Source organism: Clytia hemisphaerica, unplaced genomic scaffold (assembly GCF_902728285.1).
Source record: "Clytia hemisphaerica strain Z4C2 unplaced genomic scaffold, Clytia hemisphaerica genome assembly, whole genome shotgun sequence".
In the NCBI taxonomy this organism is placed as follows: domain Eukaryota; kingdom Metazoa; phylum Cnidaria; class Hydrozoa; order Leptothecata; family Clytiidae; genus Clytia; species Clytia hemisphaerica.
In genome coordinates, this window is record NW_027104215.1 from 581,449 (window position 1) to 591,157 (window position 9,709).

A 9,709-nucleotide genomic window follows, 5' to 3' on the forward strand; every position below is an offset into this window, starting at 1 on the left:
CGGTTGTCTTTATCAAGTTAAATGTAAGCGTAGAAAAATGGATTATTATTATTATTGGTTATATACAATAATTTGGCTGAAAGTATGTCTACCTAGGGAATAAAAATTAATTACAAAGAAGTTAAACTATGCATATGGGATTAAAAGGAAAGAAAATGTTAAAAAGATTAATTATGTACACGTTTAAAAAGGTTGTATAATGTGAAAATAACTTATTAGATAAATAAAGACAATGTCGTAAAGGGAGTAAATGTAGTACATAGCCGGTTTGTGTAAACCGCAGGTTACAGGTCACAGGTTACAGGTTAGTGATGACAGGTGACTCTAATCAATGTCATTGCAGAGGAAAATGTTTGGAAAACACAAAGAATTATCAAAAACATAATTCTCAAGCAATTTCATCCATATAAAACCATTTCAAACATCAAAATTTAACCATGTGCTTTTATCGATCTTTCGCAGTTTGCGCCGTGTATAACGCAGACCAGAAAATATTTGAAACCATATTATACGTATAACAGGTATATTACATATTGTAATGTTTGTAATGTTATATGATGGTTACATATAATAAAACACATCGCTCTAAAACTACCTTCTCAGAGAACTCACGAGCTTCTGATTGGTGTAATTTTATATCCAGCCATATTGTTATCATTACATTCGGTATGCTAAATATTCTTGGTGTTTTCCTCTTGCAAGACATGAAATTTTGTGATTCTGTCAATATATTTGTCAAAAATTGTCATTAAGTCATTAAAATAACAATTGAATGATTAATTAGTTTCATCCTTCTAAAACCACTCTCTTAGGGACCTCACAAGCTTCTGATGGTGCCGTTTTATATCCATTCACACTATCAACATCACATTCTTCTAAAACCACTCTCTTAGGGACCTTGCAAGCTTCTGTTTGGTGCCATTTTTTATCCATTCACACCATCCACATCACATTTTGCATGATAAATATTTTTTGTGCTTTTGTCTTGTTAGGCATCATATTTTATGATTTTGTCATTATTTTTGTAAGTAAGTGTCACTAGGTTGTTATTCTATTCAATTATTTGTCATTTTATAATATCTAAATAACATGTATTACTTGTTTGTAATTTAATGCGTTATGTATTGATGTTATGTTATGTATATGTTATGATCTTATTATCTTTTTCCCGGTCTGCACTTTGTTGACCTGTAACCTGTGACCTGTAAACTGCGACCTGTAACCTGCGGTTTACACAAACCGGTACATAACTAAACTATACACAATGACCTAATTGCTCATAACATTTAAAAATTAACAAACCTATTTTCTCCAACTAAAACAAAGACCAATAGGAAAAATAAAACACGTAAAATAAGATACTATAACAATTACACGAATCCTAAGGGTATTACACTAGTATAAAAATGTCTAGTTAATAATGGGCCCTTACTCACCAGGCTTTCATGACCCATCAAATATAAGTTAAATATTTGCAAGAAGGACTCAAGTATAATTAATCTTTTTAACATTTTCTTTCCTTTTAATCCCATATGCATAGTTTAACTTCTTTGTAATCAATTTTTATTCCCTAGATAGACATACTATCAGCCAAATTATTGTATATAACATCCATTTTTCTACGCTTACATTTAACTTGATAAAGACAACCGTCGAAACGTCGCATACACAACTGTGTTTTTTATGTTCACCTGTATATATAAATGTATATATATAAATTTAAAAATCAAAAAAAATTTGATGGGGGGAAATGAAGAGGGGGGGAAACCATAAATTTTGGAAATTTTGATTGGGGGAACTTCACTGATCTCAAGGGGATCTCGTAGAAGACCTGTTAAGCAATAAGAGTGATAGAGCGACCGTAGTACAGTGGTAGAGCATCCCGCTACGGTTCCCAAGGTTGTGGGTTCAACCCCCAGCCAGTCATACCAAAGATTCCCAAAATGGTACTTGATGCCTCTCTGCTTGATGCTCAGCAACTAACAGAAGGATCAAGGGTAAGTGGAGAAATCCAGGGAGAAAGAGTGGCGCCCTCCCCTACCTTCGGGTAGATAGCTATCGAAAGAGGAGCCTTCGGGTCGCCTCCGACTGCGGTCGCAGACTTACTTACTTAAGCAATAAAATCAGCAAACCTTACTTGAACCAAACCAATTTTTCAATAAAACTTTATTTTCAAGCAGTTTCAACGCTATATTTTCAAAACTTAAAACTTGATGTAAGGCATTTTTATGTTAACCATATGGGGGAACCAAAAAATCGTCAAATAACTGGGGAAAAGCAAAGAAAGAGAGGGGAACCAAAAAAATATATAGTGGAGGATTAAAAAGAGGGGGGAATCTAGCCTGGATATCCAGATCGTAAACTATTTCACCAGTTATGGAGACTCTACTGTACAGACAAAATCTCGTAATCAAACTAGCGAAAAATGAGAAAATCTGCAAAAAATTTGCCAATTCGCAAAATTAAATCCTCACAGAAATTTACAGTCGAAGTTAGTTGCGAAAATAAGTCCTGCAAAAATTAGATTATTTTGCGAGGGAAGCTGTCTTGCGAAATTAGTTACCGCGAAAATTTGTACCCTTTAAAAGGTATTTAAAGTTTTAGGAGCTTGTTTTAAGAGGCTTTATATTTAAGTTAATTATGAGTGTCTGCCTGGGTTTCCAAAGTTTTCAAACACAGTCAACAAGGGTTCACCAACAGTATGCGTGTCATTCAAACTGTACCAGACTTTTTTAGCTGCACCAGACTCTAAAATTTAAGAAACTTTGTATGCGGCTAGTTCGAAACGCAGGTCACAGGTCACAGGTCAACAGGTCACAGGTCACAGGTCAGTGATGACAGGCTGACTCTAATCAATGTCATTGCAGAGGAAAATGTTTGGAAAACACAAAGAATCATCAAAAACATAATTCTCAAGCAATTTCATCCATATAAAACCATTTCAAACATCAAAATTTAACCATGTGCTTTTATCGATCTTTCGCAGTTTGCGCCGTGTATAACGCAGACCAGAAAATTTAAAACCATATTATACGTATAACAGGTATATTACATATTGTAATGTTTGTAATGTTATATAATGGTTACAGATAATAAAACTCATCGCTCTAAAACTACCTTCTCAGAGAACTCACGAGCTTCTGATTGGTGTAATTTTATATCCAGCTATATTGTTATCATCACATTCGGTATGCTAAATATTTTTGGTGTTTTTCTCTTGTAAGACATGATATTTTGTGATTCTGTCAACATTTTTGTCAAAAATTGTCATTAAGTCATTAAAATAACAATTGAATGATTAATTAGTTTCATCCTTCTAAAACCACTCTCTTAGGGACCTCACAAGCTTCTGATTGGTGCCGTTTTATATCCATTCACACTATCAACATCACATTCTGTATTATAAATATTTTTCGTGTATTTGTCTTGTTAGGCAGCATATTTTATGATTTTGTCATTATTTTTGTAAGTAAGTGTCACTAGGTTGTTATTTTATTCAATTGTCATTTTATAATATCTAAATAACATGAAATTACTTTTTTGTAATTTAATGCGTTATGTATTGATGTTATGTTATGTATATTTTATGATCTTATTATCTTTTTTCCGGTCTGCACTTTGTTGACCTGTGACCTGTGACCTGTTGACCTGTGACCTGTGACCTGCGTTTCGAACTAGCCGCTTTGTATGTTGAGGTAAGAGTTTTTCTTTCTGAAATTTTGAGTCTGGATACACAGGCTAGGGGGAATCGAGAAAATTTAGTAAGGGGAACCAACCCAGGTGGACACTATGGAGGACATTGTCAAAAATCTGCCATTATGGGCTTCCTCGCATGATTCAAACCATTTCTGAATCTCCAAAGGTTCATATAATTGTAATCAGAAGAGAAAATTACTTTCAATATGCATAAAAATGGAAAACAGCGAACAGTTTATTTTCAATTTCCGCTAGATTTGTTTTCTGCCTGACACAATTAATTTGTGATTGTGGCCTCAGGACGTGCCATGTGTTACACAACAGGTGTGCGAGCCATAAGGGTCCCATTTTTACAGTCTGGAAAGTCTCTTTAAGGGTTATAAAATTGAATCATTACAAAAACCAATTCTCTACTTGGAAAGGGTCCAAAATTCACAAAAATTGAAATTTCCCTCTCTCATAGGGTTTGCCATTTTCGAAAATTTGGACGAAAATTGAGTGGAATTTATCCATGTAAAAAATTTTGGGAAAAAAGTCTCTCTCTAGGGGTCCCAAAACTTGAATTTTTTTTTCATTCATTCTATAACATTTGACAATCAAAGGGCAAAATATTTGATTGCATTTCGACCGTGTTCAATTGATTCAGCATTCAATTCTTTTGATTGACATTGTCTAGTAATATCTACACTACCTGTCCTTGATTATTTTCAAAACTAGGCTGGATATCTAGGCTGTAAACTAATTGGTACCGTGAGATTGGGTAACTTGCATCAGTGGAGTCTTACATGCATATCCCTCAAATGAATGACCTGGCTGGTCATTAAAATACAAAGTTAAATCAAAACAAAAAATGGTAGACTGTATCTGCAAGCGGAGCTGCGTAGTTTATTTGTTTTGAAATTTTGTTGATTTGATTGGTTAGTCATTTGATGCCTATGCATGTTAGCCTCCACTGATACAAGTTACCCGACTTCCACAAATTCAAACCTCCAAAAATTACAGTGGGGTAATAAGGGTCGGAATACTTAAGTAGAGCAGCCGGTGTAAAAAGGGCTAACAAGTAGAAAACCCAGTCTAGGAAATGGTGCACAATACACCATATGCAAAAAGAGAGGCCTACTTTCAGTTAGTCTAAATGTCCACATCTCTCTTCTAATTTCACCACCCTGTCAACCCACTGGATAGTCCGGTCTTTTGTCTGGTGCTAAAAAGTATCCCTTATCCACACCGGAAACCTTTTGTCCGGTGTTAGTCCAGAGTTCATTTTTCAAACTTCTGGACACTAGACACACGTCTGTTTCAAAAATAATGTGCCTCAGACGCACCAGACTCAAGTCCAATGTTGAGATTGTCTGGTGTTAATAAAAAGTATCCTCATCCGACATACACCGGTCTTTGCTTTGCGTGTTTGTAAAGTACGGTGCCATGGTGACATCAGGGTGGTCTAATTCCGACATCCTTCTTTATAGATGAGAATAATAAAAAGGCCAGGATCACGGGTTTGAACCAAAGCTGCCTTGCCTACCTTGTAGTAACGTAGTCGTCTAAGAAAACAGCTATTATTTTTTAGAAGCTTCCTTACAATCTAGTTTTCATATTTAAGGTATGTGTTCACCTTTCTTGACACATTCTCTTTAATTGATCATTAAGGTATGTGTTCACCTTTCTTGACACATTCTCTTTAATTGATCATATCTTTAGAAAAACAAATTTTTATATATCAAAAGTATATATTTTCTGAAAGCCAATAATATTCTCTTTCTAATGGTAAAAGTTTCAGCTGAATTTAAAAAACTGGGCAGGATATAATTAAAATCTTAAGAATTTTAACCTTACCTACTTCAAAGAAGTTAAAGTCACCCATAGCTTTTGAATTTTGAAAAAATAATTTCGATACTCTGTTCCCAATAGATTGAACTAAAAAAGTGTCTTGGGATTTTTTTTGGAATTGACTTTAACTCTTTAAATCCTAAATTCTGTAAAAATATCGATAAAAAAGTAAATTTAAATGTGATTTTTTCAGTTATCTGTAAATTGAGGAAAAACAACTTGGTTAGAAATATCACATAAGAAATTATAGGCAATACACTTTTTACGCGCGCAGCGCGTCTCCTTTGGTATAATGTGCGCGCGGTCGACTAAGTTCCTGTATATCGCTCAACCACTTTCAAAATTCAAGGTTCGTGTATGACTACATGACATCAATTTTCGTATCAATTTTTAAATCCTCAGATCACTCCGATCGCAAGTGAAGGATCCTCAGTGCTTTATATTTTAAATGATGAGATTGCTCAAAAATGCTCATCCGTTACCATTAGTTACGTAAAGATGACTGGTTGACTACTGTAATGACCGAAGCAATTTCTGTTGAAATTTGTGGAATTTTCTCCTCCGAGCTATTTCCAAAAAGGACCATATTCTATGTTATAATTGAATATAGAATTTTGAGTATCAATGCAAAGAAGCTTGTATTCAATAAGTCAAATTTCTTCATACCTCATGAACAGTAGACAGCACCAAACAAACGGATAGACAGGGCAGCACCAATCAACAGTACAAAGGGAAGTATAAAATTTTGTATAGCTATTCATCTACAACATTGCCCCTTGATTTTCCAACTTGAGGGTTGTTGGCCTTAACTTACCTAGGCTAGCGCTAGCAACACCCAAAAGACCAGTATACTGTACAACTAACAAATAAAATTATAAAACGCATACGTTGTATTTGAATTTATTAGCTAACAAAAAATTAATCAAAGTTTTTCAATATCCACCATACTCAAATATGAATTCTCGTGAACAACAGAGAAATTCACCATTTGCCCCTGAAAAACATGGGACAAAATATTTGTTTCTTTATTAATTCAGTTCTCCAAGCCCTCTTTTCTCTTGATGGTTTTCGTGAATACATTTTTAACAAGCTCGTAAAACGAAAATAAACTTGAAACTTGAAATTGAATATACATCACGCTCACAGCACAGGACATGACCAACGAAGAACGTTAACTTCTGAAAAAGTTAGCTAATCCCATTGAATATGGATGTAGACAATTGGAGATCACCGCACATACACCAAAATTTTATTGCAAACTATAAACTTTTCCTTCACATGTGTTTAAATTAGGGTGGGGCGTCAAATGTCAAAGTCAGAAAATTCAAGATGTAGTGTTTTTTTATGAAAATTTAACCTATTGTGAGGCATTCTGCTCAATTTTTAAGGTTAGAAGTTCAAAATTGGCCGAACCCCCCTGGGGGTACTGATTCGCACTACAGGCAAAAATTGGAAAAAATAGCATTTTCTGGCCTTTTCAGGCCTGTAAATATGTCAAAACTATTGCAAATCTTATTTTTTTCACTTGCTGTACTAAACTTTATGAAGAAACAACAAAATAATCATATTGGATTGAAAATTGTGCCCACTAGAGCCCTAAACGAGCCGTTTTAAGTCAATTTTGGGTAGCAAAATGCTTTTTAAGGCCAATTTTGCAAGCTCATAAACTTTAAACTGATTGATTCACATGCCTGAAATTTTCAGAGATGGAAGTCTTCAATAAAGTCTTTAAGCAAAATGAATTTCAAGTTTTTCACTGTTTTCAAAAAATCGTAATGGCGTCTTCAAAATTCGCTTTTTAGCAAAAAAATAAAATTGCTTTTTAGCAAAAAAAAATCATATTTCTCAAAAAAAAAGCATTTTTTAAGACAATTTTCTACAAACTGAGTTTAAATGCTGACTGAAATTTTGTTTGCAGTGATAGTATACTGGAGATACTCCAGGGAAATCAAAATCATTTGCGTCTGGGATGGGTCTATGTCCGCCATTATGGAAATAAAATCCCTGTTAAGAGCCATTTTTCAGGCCAAAAACCCAAATTTTGACTGAAAAAATCTCTAAAATGTCAATAGACATGGGTCTAAATTTTCTTGCAGTGATAGTATTCTGGAAATACTACAGGAAAATCAAATTCATCTGGGCTTGGGATTTGGGTATCTCCACCATTTTGGAATTGAAATTCCTGCTAAAACGCAATATATCAATCAAAAATCCAATTTTTGACTCAAAAAATCTTAAAAATGGCAATAGACATGAACCTAAAATCTTTTTGCAGTGATAGTCTTCTGGAAATACTCCAGGGAATTCAAAATTCTTTGGGTTTAGGATTTGGGTATATCCGCCATTATGGAATTGAAATATATATGTGTTAAAACTGGCTAAAATCCAACGTTTCAAGCAAAAACCCCGTTTTTGAATAAAAATTGCTCTAAAATGACAATAGACATGGACCCAAATTTATTTGCAGTGATAGTCTTGTGGAAATACTCCAGGGAAATCAAAATTGTTTGAGTCTAGGATTTGGGTATATCCGCCATTATGGAATTGAAATATGTGTTAAAACTGGCTAAATTGCAACATTTCAAGCAAAAATCCCATATTGACTTAAAAACTGCTCTAATATGTCAATAGACATGAACCTAAAATCTTTTTGCAGTGATAGTGTTCTGTAAATACTCTAGGGGTAAAAACTATTCAGGTATAACATGCTTCTGGGACCGCAATTTTCAAACTGAAGCCAGTTTAAAATGTATATAATATTTCAAGCTAAAATTCAATCTTTTTTTGACGAAACAAGTCTTGAAAATGGAAATTTAAGTGGGCTATAAAGAATTGTTGAGTGAAATGGGATTTTTTAAATAATATATTTCGACTAGTATTTCTAAATTAAAGGATTGTAAATTCACATTCTTTGCTTAATATAATATACAAAATATTTAGTCAATTATGATGTATCGGATGGAAATATGTAGCATTTTAACAGAGATTTCATTTCCATAAGGGTGGATGTAAACAAAATCTCAGACTGAAATGATTTTGTTTTTCCAGGAATATCCACAGAATACTATCACTTCAAAAAAAATTGGGTCCATGTCTATTGTCATTTTAGAGCAATTTTTATTCAAAAACGGGGCTTTTGCTTGAAACGTTGGATTTTAGCCAGTTTTAACACATATTTCAATTCCATAATGGCGGATATACCCAAATCCTAAACCCAAACAATTTCGATTTCCCTGGAGTATTTCCAGAAGACTATCACTGCAAAAAGATTTTAGGTTCATGTCTATTGCCATTTTTAAGATTTTTTGAGTCAAAAATTGGATTTTTGATTGAAATATTGCGTTTTAGCAGGAATTTCAATTCCAAAATGGTGGATATACTCAAATCCCAAGCCCAGATGACTTTGATTTTCCTGTAGTATTTCCAGAATACTATCACTGCAAGAAAATTTAGACCCATGTCTATTGACATTTTAGAGATTTTTTCAGTCCAAATTTGGGTTTTTGGCCTGAAAAATGGCTCTTAGCAGGAATTTTATTTCCATAATGGCGGACATAGACACATCCCAGACCCAAATGATTTTGATTTCCCTGGAGTATCTCCAGTATACTATCACTGCAAAAAAAAATTTCAGTCAGCATTTAAACTCAGTTTGTAGAAGCTTGCCTTAAAAAATGCTATTTTTTGAGAAATATGACTTTTTTTTGCTAAAAAGCGAATTTTGAAGACGCCATTATGATTTTTTGAAAACAGTGAAAAACTTGAAATTCATTTTGCTTAAAGACTTTATTGAAGACTTCCATCTCTGAAAATTTCAGGCATGTGAATCAATCAGTTTAAAGTTTATGAGCTTGCAAAATTGGCCTTAAAAAGCATTTTGCTACCCAAAATTGGCTTAAAACGGCTCTTTTAGGGCTCTAATGGGCACAATTTTCAATACAATATGATTATTTTGTTGTTTATTCATAAAATTTAGTACAGCAAGTGAAAAAAATAAGATTTGCAATAGTAATGACATATTTACAGGCCTGAAAAGGCCAGAAAATGCTATTTTTTCCAATTTTTGCCTGTAGTGCGAATCAGTACCCCCAGGGGGGTTCGGCCAATTTTGAACTTCTGACCTTAAAAATTGCGCAGAATGCCTCACAATAGGTTAAATTTTCATAAAAAAACACTACATCTT